The sequence below is a fragment of the Rhododendron vialii genome, chromosome 10a (genome assembly GCF_030253575.1).
Source record: "Rhododendron vialii isolate Sample 1 chromosome 10a, ASM3025357v1".
NCBI classification, from domain to species: Eukaryota; Viridiplantae; Streptophyta; class Magnoliopsida; order Ericales; family Ericaceae; genus Rhododendron; species Rhododendron vialii.
In genome coordinates, this window is record NC_080566.1 from 37,952,084 (window position 1) to 37,965,938 (window position 13,855).

The 13,855-nt window shown below is 38.7% G+C and overlaps 2 pseudogenes; one reads left to right on the forward strand and one right to left on the reverse strand.

Annotated features, from left to right (window-relative positions):
• Positions 1-461: 461 nt before the first annotated feature.
• LOC131303210 (uncharacterized) lies at positions 462-4,216 on the reverse strand (annotated as a pseudogene).
• Positions 4,217-4,433: 217 nt separating this feature from the next.
• LOC131302508 (heat shock cognate 70 kDa protein 2-like) lies at positions 4,434-13,533 on the forward strand (annotated as a pseudogene).
• The last annotated feature ends 322 nt before the right edge of the window (positions 13,534-13,855 follow it).

Below are 13,855 nucleotides of genomic sequence, written 5' to 3' on the forward strand. Positions count from 1 at the left end.
TTATGGATTCTTTGTTTACTTCTCTACGTGCGAGTCATGGGTCGCACGTGCGGTAGAGTGTTGGAGTTTGTGCCACATTGGTTAAATATAACCTCCAAATCTAGTATATGAGCCTAGGTAGCACTCTTAAATAGAGTAGTTTAGTTGTTTCTTTCTTGGCTAACCATAAGAATTTTAGTCAAGATATTATATGAAGTAGTACTCTGTAGAAACTCGACTGTTCGAATATATAATCCTTCAACAAATTGTTGCATCATTGGATTCTTACGGGTTGCATCCAAATTTTTAGTCAAGATCCATCACTCATGCTTGTAAGCCATCTCAAATCAGAAGAAAAAAAGAGTGAACCCAGAAGTAAGATTACTGTACAAGATGAATTATTTGTGGTAGGTGACGGTTGATTGACGAGTACGGTACTCAAACACAATAGTAGAAGCATGAGCACAAAATATGCTTAGATATCATATATTCATGAGCAAATAACTCATACCAGCAGTGTTGTACACCAGACATCCATTCTCTTTACGCTGCCAATTATGTCAAAAAATTAAGTACAGTATAAATTAACATTCCCAAATCCACAACTGTTGTCATGGGAGAAAATAAATTAACGGAATCAAACTCTGCAAATTGATATACAAACCCACCAGTATCTATTACGTAATTCCCTCATGCATCACAAAATATGAAGGCCATGGCAACATTCATGCACTGTATGTTTCCAGAAACCTGGAGCACCAGAAGATAATTTGGTATCAAGCTGTTTCCAGAAACTGGCAAATACTAGTATAAGATTAGCAACAAAGTAACGCAATCCTTACCATTGACCTTCGCACTAAAACTTCTAAGCTCGGGTACAATCCCAGACTACTCTATCCAATTGCCAAAATACAAAACCATAACAATAAGTTATTATCCAGAAACTGAAAAGGACTACCTAAATTAGCGAGGATAAAACTTTTTTCCGAGTTTTGTTTTTTGGGATATAGTAAGTAAAAAGAATTTGACAACAATATATATCCTTACAATTCTCCCACCAAACGGGAATCTCGTGTTCCTCAGGTCCCACCCGGTGTTTTGGCACTGTTCCACTTTTGTCAAAGTACGCTTCTAGCTTGGCATCATCTGGAATTCAAGTAGCAAGAGGAATTTCCCTTTTGGATTCCCGCGGAGGACATTGTTCAGGAGATGGATCAGTGAGTTTGAATGTTCTATCATTCCTGTGGACGAAAGGCATGCAAGCTGTACTCGCAGAAGATATTTTCACAATACCATGAGTGAGATTGTTCCACCAGTGAACTTTCACGCTTTCGGGGTCCGCAAAGGGCAAGGTGATGACGATCAAATATCCTTCTTCATAGATAGTTTTAGCAGCCATAACAGGCCCGTACACAATATTCCTCATTACTCCACTAATGTCAATCGGAATGCAGATTTATGGTCAAACGGTAATCATCGTCATTACCATGTGGAAACATCTCCTTCGATCCTACTCTTGTTATAAACTGGTAATATGTCTATTCCATTACCATTCACATGGTTCGATGGCTGAGTTGACAAGTTTAATCCGGACCTGTTTAGTAATTTCTTGGGCCGGGGGTGTGGATTCCTCTTCAATGTAGGAAGTAGTCTCTCTTTCTCAAGCTCAAAATCAGTGTTGGAAAGGTTCCTCCAAGAACTATAGTCCCTTGCTTCCGGTGGGAGAGAGAAATTCAAATCCCTGCCCGTAAGTTCCACCCACTTGCTCTGCTCTTCCTCATCAAGACCCATGAGATTGGGTGATGGAACAAGCTCAATCCCATGAACACTGCTATTTTATCAAATAACGTGCATATTTTTAACCAAAAGGTGATGTGAAAACTTTTGATTATCCAATTTTAGTTAGTACATTGTGAATGCTCTAATAGTACAATGCCCATTCTATCACAAGAAAACGTATTACCCAATGATTCTACTACATTTATGTAATTGATTACGCAATTCATGACTTCGATAATTATACTTTAGAACCAAATGAAACGGGTCAATTGCTTCTTGGTCGGCTCCAGTTGGATAACTTGAATCTTCTATCTGTAGAAGAAAAATAACCGGACATAAATACGAAGACTTATGCTGTAGAAAAGGTGATAAGCACAAAATATTGATACATAGAAATTTCAATATCTTATGTTGTTAGTTCTTAGTTGTGCTTAATTGGTTCTTATTATTAGGTTCTACTATAATTTTTTTTCGTAATATTATTGACTTTGCAAGACAGGACCATAATCAGATATGTTTTGGCGCCCATCTGATTTAAGAAGTGCAAAGTAAGATAGAGCTAAGTAGCTAGTTGGGGAGATCGATCCTAGAGGTGTTGGGTTTTTGGAAAGAAGTGTAATAAAGGCAGTCAGACAATGTAGGGAGCCCAAGTTATTTGGGTCGGCAATTTGATAGGGTAGAACTCGGAGATTAAGACTAACTAGAATTTGATTTTGATTAGGAAACATTTATGTATGGAGTATATGAAATATGGCTGGTCATTACTTCAAAAGGAAAGAAGAGGTCCCTAGATTCAAGGGGTGAATTTCCACTCTAGAGAGACTCATATTGGGTAACACAACACAACACATATAAACCCAAACCCAATCGATTGGGTTTGTTCGGCGCTCTCCTTTGCTCAACGCGCCGCTCATCCCCGGATAACTCCACCGGTTTGCTCTCTCTCTCTTGTTAGAAAAAAAAACTAGGATGGTTAATGACAAATGATTTTACATATCCATAAGAATAATTTCGTGCTACTCCCTACAAAACTCAGTCAAATTAATAAAAGGTGCTCTGTTTTTTTGTTTTACTTTTTTGTTTTGGGTATTTAAGTAAAAGGAGTTGTAGAAACCAGATTCTGTGTTCTAATCAGGGACGGAGGGAAAGGGGGGCACGTGCCCCCCGCTCGAAACTAAAATAATTTTGTTATGTTTTCGTATATTTTGCATAATTATGAAATTAAGTGTGCTATTATACATAAACAAGTGCATATTAGTTTTATGTTTCAATTTCGTCATACGGTGCATTTATACTTGTTGATTTTCGAACTATTTGTATACTTAGATTGATTCTTTCTTAATTGTACTTATTTTTAACCGTCTAAGAGTAATATTTTAAAATAATATCATTAATAAAACTATATCGATCATTCTAAAACTTGTCGATGTGCATGTAAAACATACTCACAAATTTTGTCTGAGATTTTGTGCTTATTTTTACATAATTTAAGTGAAAGTATGTGTTATATATTTTTGTAGTTTGCATTGTATGCCTTAATTATGTAACGATCTTATTGTGGTTAACTAGAAAAGTAAATTTTCGCCACTATAATTAACAAGGTGCCCCCACTAAACAACATTTCTGAATCCGTCCCTGGTTCCAATGGAAACATAGGCTCCTTGTATTTTTTTCTCGTTAGCTGCAGGTGTTTTGTTTGGTGTGGAGTATGCTCTGTGTTTCCTACGTTGCTTAGGTTTCTGGTCTGTTTTTTTCTTGCACCAACTCTGTCCCTTTTCTTTTTTTTTTGGAAATCCACTATCTCTGACCTTGTAATTATAAGAGAATAAATTCTTTACACCGCCAGTGTAAACATTTGTTTCCTCCAAATCAATTGCATTGCGACATGTGTCAAAATAGTGGTCTCAATTAATAAAACATGGCAACGTGGCGCAATGCAACTGATTTGGAGGAAACAAATGTTTACATCGGCGGTGTAAAGAATTTATTCTCTAATAATAATACAGTAATAAATTTGCAGAACCAAAATTCTTTTTGCCAATGCAATTACCGGTAGGCAAAAGTATGTAAAAAAAGTTGGCTAGAATTCTTTTGCCAACACTTTTGGTAGTCGCTAAACCCTCATGCATTTGCCAACGCCATTCATTTAGCGTTGGTAAAAACATTTCTCGACATCAGCAATGCCGCCGACGAATTTTTGTTTTCAGCAACAACATTGTGTATGTTGGTGAAACTGTTTTTCTTGTAGTGCGAGCAGGTACAACGTGGTGGTACTCGTTAATGATTCCAACCATCTGGCCCAAGTTTAATTCCTCAATCTCTCTCCCCTCACCCGACGGATGGGATCACCGACGGGGTACCACGTGTGTGGTACCCGCCCAACACCTACAAACTTCACTGATTAATGACATCGACTTGAGGGAGTTAAAACTTAAAATACATTAATCTCAGAAACCATCTCTCACTATCAAAAGTATTTTCAAAAACAGCTACAAATTAAACACGTTTCTAACATTCTTGAAATAATGGCTTCCTTTAAAAAGTCGTCCTATTCCACCCCTCGTTTTACAGTACTATACCCTTTAGATAAAGCTGAAAAGCAACTAGTTCCTCTCCATCGCATTCTGGTATTTGTTAATCAGCTACTGTATTTCTGTGATTTTTCTGCTAGTTTAACGAGGAAAAAATGGCCGGAAAAGGAGAAGGGCCGGCGATCGGGATCGATTTGGGAACGACTTACTCATGCGTGGGGGTTTGGCAGCACAATCGCTTTGAGATTATACCGAATGATCAAGGAAACAGGACGACGCCATCGTATGTTGCATTCACCGATACGCAGCGTTTGATCGGTGGTGCTGCGAAGAATCAAGTTGCCGTAAACCCTACCAACATTGTTTTTGGTATGTTCAGAGCTCTAAAAATTCAAGCTATTTTTATCCAATCACAAGCATACTCTTTCAATGCTTCTACTGCACGCTTCATGCCTCACTGCAATGGTTAATTATTAACACCTTTGGAGACTAAATTTATTCGTCCATAAAAGTAAAAATTATGCGGCTGAAAACATTTGGAGACCACATTCCACCGTTAATGAGGTCGTGTAGAAAGTCCTTTCCGTAAAAGTTAAAAAGAGGCTTTTAGCAACAAAATTTTGGATTCGTCTTCAGAAGTGGTCGTCTAGAGATGATTGCCTAGTGCTTTTGAGGTCTCAGGGAAAGAGTTTTGCTTAGGTTGGAGAGAAGTACTTTTCCAGACTCTTGATACTTCAAAACTAAAGGAAAAATTGCCAATTGAAATAAACACGTTTTAAATCTTAAAATGTACATAACACGTTTCTCTAGTTGTATTCTCTAAAGGGCCTGCATAATCAAATAAGAAACAGGAGCTGCTTGGGACAAAACTTTAGAAACTAAAATCACAATTTGGTTGGAAAAGAGAGCATGATATTTTTGTTCCTAAAGACACTTTAGGAGTCCCAAATAACTCTCTTAAACTTTAATTTCTTGTAGTGCCTTCTATTTTACAGTGTGCCGAACAGAGCCTCGCACGCTTTAATACCCACCACATATTAATTATGCATGTCGTTTTACCAGGCAGAAGTATTGAGTGGCCCTCCAAAAAAAACTGGTTGATACCCTTTTGCAATTTTATCCCTTACTCAAGAAATATCAAAGTTTTTTGATCATATGGATATGGAAATAGATGGAGCAATTTTACTCCCACTTTATTTTTTATTCATGCTAATAGTAGATAATTGGGAGCCCCTAATTTTAAGTAAAATTTGGACGTTCAAAGCTCAAACTTGCTTGCCTTGCCTGAGTTGCCTCAGAAGACCCTTCGTAGATCACACTACTGCTTGTTTTTTAGGAAGAGGGTAATGTGATTCCTTTTGAAACAATGTCCAATCTAGCGGCATAGATTCATACATGTCCTATATAAGCATATTACATTGTTATACCCTTTTTAGATCTTTAACAGATGCTAAGCGTCTAATCAGAAGAAGATATAGTGACGCTCTTGTTCAAAGCGACATGATGCTATGACCGTTCAAGGTCACACCCTGCTCAGACGACAAACCCATGATAGGAGTAGTATACAAGAACAAAGAGAAACAATTCTCTGCCGAAGAAATCTCCTCCATGGTTCTCGTAAAAATGAGAGAAATAGCAGAGGATTACCTCGGCACCACAATCAAAAATGCTGTCATCACTGTCCCCGCCTACTCCAACAATTCATAGAGACAAGCCACCGAAGACGCCAGAGTCATTGCCGGTCTCAACGTCGTGCAGATAATCAACGAGCCAACGGCTGCCGCCATTGCTTATGGTCTTGACAACAAAGCCGATAGCACCAGTTGGAAAAACGTGCTCATATTCGATCTCAGGGGTGGAACATTCGACGTCTCTCAACTAACCATTGAAGATGGTAAAATCGAGGTTAAAGCCACCAGTGGGGATACGCATTTGGGGGGTGAAGATTTTGATAACAGGATGGTGTACCATTTCGTTCAGGAATTCAAGATCGAGGAAGAATAAAAAGGATATAAGTGTGTTTGTACCATATTTCACCGCCTGTCGATCGACCGAAAGGTGGCGTTTATGGGAATGCTTCCTATTTTATTATTTCGTATTAATAATATAACTAGTTTTATTTGTTTGCATTTTAATAAAGTGCAGGACACTTGTCATCGTCCTACACACTTTGAAGTTGAAGAGAAGTTATTTGGACAAGTGGCATGCTCCTACACACTTTGGAGTTTGTGGGAAGTTATTTGGACACTTGGAAGATGATGAAGAGTAGTGAGAAGTTAGGAAGTTATTTCCTACACATTGTATTTTCTATAAATAGCCTCTTTTGGCTTCATTGTAAACTCCTTCAAACAAATCAAAGTCTTCACTTTGTTCTTATTTTTGTCTTCCTAGGAGTAGGATTAAATTAACTCCCTTACTTTCAATGGGGATCCGTCCTTTTTGATTGTAAATCTACGTTGGAAAAATAACAAAGTCCATTTGTTATTTTTCTTCCGCTCCACCCCACTTCACTAAACCATCAATCCACTCCGCCCAATCGATGGGTCGATTCCGTTCTTGAAGATTGGCGGGTGACGGTCTTCTTTTACGAGTCAATTCATCACCACCAAAAAATAGCATTTGATTCATTCGCCATTTCTTTTCCGGTGAAGTCCTGAAATACGGCAAGGAACCTCAAATCCGTTTGTGGAGACAAGCCGCATTCGCCTTTATTTTTGTTGTTGGCTTTGTTTCCCGAAATCTCCGTCGATTTCGATCGAGGGAAAAATTGGTAAACAATTTTGGCGCTAGAAGGAGGGCAACATTACTAAATCGGAAGTAATGGCAAAGATCAAGTGTGTAAACGAGAGCCTTTCATTGAAGGCTTGAACAATTTTGCAAAAAAGAAAACCGGCCATTTTTTTGGCCAATTCCTGGATAGAGAGATCCATATATCTTGGTGCCTTTCAAGGCTTCATTTATGATAACAGAGGAAACTAATTTCCGGCAAAACATGGCCATTTGTAATGGCTTTGTTTTTCTTAGACAAAATCTAACAAACTGTATTCCGTGTGCATGGATGTCGGCATCCTATGAGTGATGGCCACCAGTTTATGAAGAAGCAAAAATGGCCAACACTTAGGCCAATTTATGGAAGGCCCAATCTTATAAGAATTTTTATACCGAAATCTTCTGAGAATTTTATTGCCATGCATCGATCGATCAGTGCCAATAGTTTGTGGCCTCGTTTCCTTTCCACAGGCCTCTAGTATCTAAAATGGCATTTAAGCCTTGCATTGAAGGCTTGATCAATTAAATTGTTCAAAGGAGGCCGCCATTTAATTGGCCAATTTTTGGAACAATCTGGGGGTTTACAATTTTGATCAATTTTGTTTTTAAAAAAAAAAAACGAGAGAAGACATTATGATCGAAAACTTGTGTTTAGATATAAAGGGGCGAAAAGATCCTTGGCCATAAGTTGGCCTTTTACCCACGAATTGCTTCCCCATATGTGCCCAGTACAAACTTTGGAAGGGTACGGCTTATAAGTTGCCAATAGAGAAAGCGGCACTTAATTATATTTTGGCCAAACAAAGGCCAATGGCTGCTCATTAAATTTTTCGTTCCAGATTTTACAAGAAAATCAGAACATGTGTGGCCAATTATGAAATGAGAAATAGCCCTCTTTTGATATGGAATTTGCATGGGGGGCAAACTCAAGCCAAATTATGCAATGTAAATGGCTTTGGTGTTGAAACTCGACAGGAGTTGAATATAAGTTGACAGGAAAGCCTTGCAAGGCTTGAACAATTTATGGGCAAAGAAAGCCATTTGTTGGCCTGTTCAATGCTCGGAAGAAGGATAAGACCATTACGGCCTATCCCATACGGATATCTTCTCCGATTAAAAACGAATCGATAGAGAATCCTCCCCAACCTCAGCCGTTCTATCGATTGCCTTCTATCTGTTGTTAATATGAATAAAAGACAAAAGGGTTACGTCGGCCATGCATTGGCCATTTATTGGACCATTCTGGGTTTGAAAATTTTGGAATCGACAGAGGTCCAATGGGAATGAGTCGAATTTTAAGCATTGCATTGAAGTTTAAATTATTTGTCCAAAAAATAGGCCATGTGTGGTATGTGGATGTTTGGCCTTAAATCTGGACACAAAAAAAGGTTCTTAATCAATTACGTACACGGCAAGATGTAGATGGTTATCTTTTAAAGGCCCTCATGGCTTTGTTTGGAAAGGCAGAATACTCCAAAGAATGCCAGAAAACAAAAGTAGGGATTATGATTTTGGGCGCCACTCATGATCTTAAAAGGCCTTCTAGTTTATGATTGTTGAATGGTTTTCAACTGTTTTAAAAGAGGCCATGGTTTATCATTAGAGATTGGAAAATTTTGAAAGGTCTTGTTGGCATCTACATCTTCATCCAGATTTTAGTAAGTACGATTGAAATGAGAAATAACCCTCTTTTGATATCGAGTTTGCATGGGAGGCAAACTCATCTTTCAAAGAGCCAATGTGGCTCGAAAGGGTGAAACTCAAAGCAAGTCAAGTTATGAGGATAATTCGACTAGAGTTTTTAATTTAGACCATAAATGGTCGATGTACAAAATGATCCACTATGGGTTCATGCATGGATATTATAAAAGCAGATTCTCGTCAATTGGCTTGCATATAGGCTTCGTTGAGTAAATGTATTCAATCCACGTGCTATTAAATTCTGTAATTAGACCCAGTTGCCCATGGTTTTTGTTACCGTCGATGGGAACACTCTTACGTCGATAATGGACAAGGCTAAGGAAGTTGATGCCTAATAGTATGTCTATGATATGCTTAGACCATATTTCCTGTTTTCCTTCAGTAATCAGTAGGAACTATAGGTGAAGCAAACTAATCGACGGAAGCGATATTATCCCATCATTATCGACAGAGGGAATATTGCCTCTTAAAAGCCAAACTTGGTTTTCGACGGCAGAATTCAGCCTTGAAGGCTTTGTTCAGCCAAAAAGTAAAAGCATTGGTGTAACATTTATCTAAAAACGCTTCGAGAGTTGGGGGGCAAATGTTTACACCGTAAAGAGTAATTACCCGTCGATATCGATATAGGGGTGATTTAAAATTAGTTGAATTATTCACTTGGGTTACGTTAGCACTTCACCCAAATGAATAAGGGGGGCATTGTTTGTACCATATTTCACCGCCTGTCGATCGACCGAAAGGTGGCGTTTATGGGAATGCTTCCTATTTTATTATTTCGTATTAATAATATAACTAGTTTTATTTGTTTGCATTTTAATAAAGTGCAGGACACTTGTCATCGTCCTACACACTTTGAAGTTGAAGAGAAGTTATTTGGACAAGTGGCATGCTCCTACACACTTTGGAGTTTGTGGGAAGTTATTTGGACACTTGGAAGATGATGAAGAGTAGTGAGAAGTTAGGAAGTTATTTCCTACACATTGTATTTTCTATAAATAGCCTCTTTTGGCTTCATTGTAAACTCCTTCAAACAAATCAAAGTCTTCACTTTGTTCTTATTTTTGTCTTCCTAGGAGTAGGATTAAATTAACTCCCTTACTTTCAATGGGGATCCGTCCTTTTTGATTGTAAATCTACGTTGGAAAAATAACAAAGTCCATTTGTTATTTTTCTTCCGCTCCACCCCACTTCACTAAACCATCAATCCACTCCGCCCAATCGATGGGTCGATTCCGTTCTTGAAGATTGGCGGGTGACGGTCTTCTTTTACGAGTCAATTCATCACCACCAAAAAATAGCATTTGATTCATTCGCCATTTCTTTTCCGGTGAAGTCCTGAAATACGGCAAGGAACCTCAAATCCGTTTGTGGAGACAAGCCGCATTCGCCTTTATTTTTGTTGTTGGCTTTGTTTCCCGAAATCTCCGTCGATTTCGATCGAGGGAAAAATTGGTAAACAATTTTGGCGCTAGAAGGAGGGCAACATTACTAAATCGGAAGTAATGGCAAAGATCAAGTGTGTAAACGAGAGCCTTTCATTGAAGGCTTGAACAATTTTGCAAAAAAGAAAACCGGCCATTTTTTTGGCCAATTCCTGGATAGAGAGATCCATATATCTTGGTGCCTTTCAAGGCTTCATTTATGATAACAGAGGAAACTAATTTCCGGCAAAACATGGCCATTTGTAATGGCTTTGTTTTTCTTAGACAAAATCTAACAAACTGTATTCCGTGTGCATGGATGTCGGCATCCTATGAGTGATGGCCACCAGTTTATGAAGAAGCAAAAATGGCCAACACTTAGGCCAATTTATGGAAGGCCCAATCTTATAAGAATTTTTATACCGAAATCTTCTGAGAATTTTATTGCCATGCATCGATCGATCAGTGCCAATAGTTTGTGGCCTCGTTTCCTTTCCACAGGCCTCTAGTATCTAAAATGGCATTTAAGCCTTGCATTGAAGGCTTGATCAATTAAATTGTTCAAAGGAGGCCGCCATTTAATTGGCCAATTTTTGGAACAATCTGGGGGTTTACAATTTTGATCAATTTTGTTTTTAAAAAAAAAAAACGAGAGAAGACATTATGATCGAAAACTTGTGTTTAGATATAAAGGGGCGAAAAGATCCTTGGCCATAAGTTGGCCTTTTACCCACGAATTGCTTCCCCATATGTGCCCAGTACAAACTTTGGAAGGGTACGGCTTATAAGTTGCCAATAGAGAAAGCGGCACTTAATTATATTTTGGCCAAACAAAGGCCAATGGCTGCTCATTAAATTTTTCGTTCCAGATTTTACAAGAAAATCAGAACATGTGTGGCCAATTATGAAATGAGAAATAGCCCTCTTTTGATATGGAATTTGCATGGGGGGCAAACTCAAGCCAAATTATGCAATGTAAATGGCTTTGGTGTTGAAACTCGACAGGAGTTGAATATAAGTTGACAGGAAAGCCTTGCAAGGCTTGAACAATTTATGGGCAAAGAAAGCCATTTGTTGGCCTGTTCAATGCTCGGAAGAAGGATAAGACCATTACGGCCTATCCCATACGGATATCTTCTCCGATTAAAAACGAATCGATAGAGAATCCTCCCCAACCTCAGCCGTTCTATCGATTGCCTTCTATCTGTTGTTAATATGAATAAAAGACAAAAGGGTTACGTCGGCCATGCATTGGCCATTTATTGGACCATTCTGGGTTTGAAAATTTTGGAATCGACAGAGGTCCAATGGGAATGAGTCGAATTTTAAGCATTGCATTGAAGTTTAAATTATTTGTCCAAAAAATAGGCCATGTGTGGTATGTGGATGTTTGGCCTTAAATCTGGACACAAAAAAAGGTTCTTAATCAATTACGTACACGGCAAGATGTAGATGGTTATCTTTTAAAGGCCCTCATGGCTTTGTTTGGAAAGGCAGAATACTCCAAAGAATGCCAGAAAACAAAAGTAGGGATTATGATTTTGGGCGCCACTCATGATCTTAAAAGGCCTTCTAGTTTATGATTGTTGAATGGTTTTCAACTGTTTTAAAAGAGGCCATGGTTTATCATTAGAGATTGGAAAATTTTGAAAGGTCTTGTTGGCATCTACATCTTCATCCAGATTTTAGTAAGTACGATTGAAATGAGAAATAACCCTCTTTTGATATCGAGTTTGCATGGGAGGCAAACTCATCTTTCAAAGAGCCAATGTGGCTCGAAAGGGTGAAACTCAAAGCAAGTCAAGTTATGAGGATAATTCGACTAGAGTTTTTAATTTAGACCATAAATGGTCGATGTACAAAATGATCCACTATGGGTTCATGCATGGATATTATAAAAGCAGATTCTCGTCAATTGGCTTGCATATAGGCTTCGTTGAGTAAATGTATTCAATCCACGTGCTATTAAATTCTGTAATTAGACCCAGTTGCCCATGGTTTTTGTTACCGTCGATGGGAACACTCTTACGTCGATAATGGACAAGGCTAAGGAAGTTGATGCCTAATAGTATGTCTATGATATGCTTAGACCATATTTCCTGTTTTCCTTCAGTAATCAGTAGGAACTATAGGTGAAGCAAACTAATCGACGGAAGCGATATTATCCCATCATTATCGACAGAGGGAATATTGCCTCTTAAAAGCCAAACTTGGTTTTCGACGGCAGAATTCAGCCTTGAAGGCTTTGTTCAGCCAAAAAGTAAAAGCATTGGTGTAACATTTATCTAAAAACGCTTCGAGAGTTGGGGGGCAAATGTTTACACCGTAAAGAGTAATTACCCGTCGATATCGATATAGGGGTGATTTAAAATTAGTTGAATTATTCACTTGGGTTACGTTAGCACTTCACCCAAATGAATAAGGGGGGCATTGTTTGTACCATATTTCACCGCCTGTCGATCGACCGAAAGGTGGCGTTTATGGGAATGCTTCCTATTTTATTATTTCGTATTAATAATATAACTAGTTTTATTTGTTTGCATTTTAATAAAGTGCAGGACACTTGTCATCGTCCTACACACTTTGAAGTTGAAGAGAAGTTATTTGGACAAGTGGCATGCTCCTACACACTTTGGAGTTTGTGGGAAGTTATTTGGACACTTGGAAGATGATGAAGAGTAGTGAGAAGTTAGGAAGTTATTTCCTACACATTGTATTTTCTATAAATAGCCTCTTTTGGCTTCATTGTAAACTCCTTCAAACAAATCAAAGTCTTCACTTTGTTCTTATTTTTGTCTTCCTAGGAGTAGGATTAAATTAACTCCCTTACTTTCAATGGGGATCCGTCCTTTTTGATTGTAAATCTACGTTGGAAAAATAACAAAGTCCATTTGTTATTTTTCTTCCGCTCCACCCCACTTCACTAAACCATCAATCCACTCCGCCCAATCGATGGGTCGATTCCGTTCTTGAAGATTGGCGGGTGACGGTCTTCTTTTACGAGTCAATTCATCACCACCAAAAAATAGCATTTGATTCATTCGCCATTTCTTTTCCGGTGAAGTCCTGAAATACGGCAAGGAACCTCAAATCCGTTTGTGGAGACAAGCCGCATTCGCCTTTATTTTTGTTGTTGGCTTTGTTTCCCGAAATCTCCGTCGATTTCGATCGAGGGAAAAATTGGTAAACAAAGTGGAAACCCAAGAACTTTAAGAAGGTTGAGGACTAGTTGTGAAAGAGCTGAGAGGAATCTTTCGTCGACAACTGAAACTACGATCAAGATCGATGCGTTATACGAGGGGATTGACTATTGCGCGACTATTACTCGGGCCAGGTTCGAGGAGCTGAACTAAACAACGTTAGGGTTAGGGATCATTTAGACACACATTTTAAACGTTGGGGACCAAATTGGTTAAAGAGTTGTGCTATAAGTACCGACCGGCCGGGAGGGATTTTGTATTGACCGGCCGCGCCGGGCAGTCTCCGGCCACCGGACAGCCGATCCGAGCCGTCCAAAAATTATAATAAAAAAAAACCGAAGGGCCCTATGCGGAAATCAACGGCATCCGAGGTGTGTAGGGTGCTTGATCCGAGCACCATTTTTTTGTGTATATACACGTATATACATATATAGACGAAAAAAGGGTGCTCGGATCAAGCACCCTACATATCTCG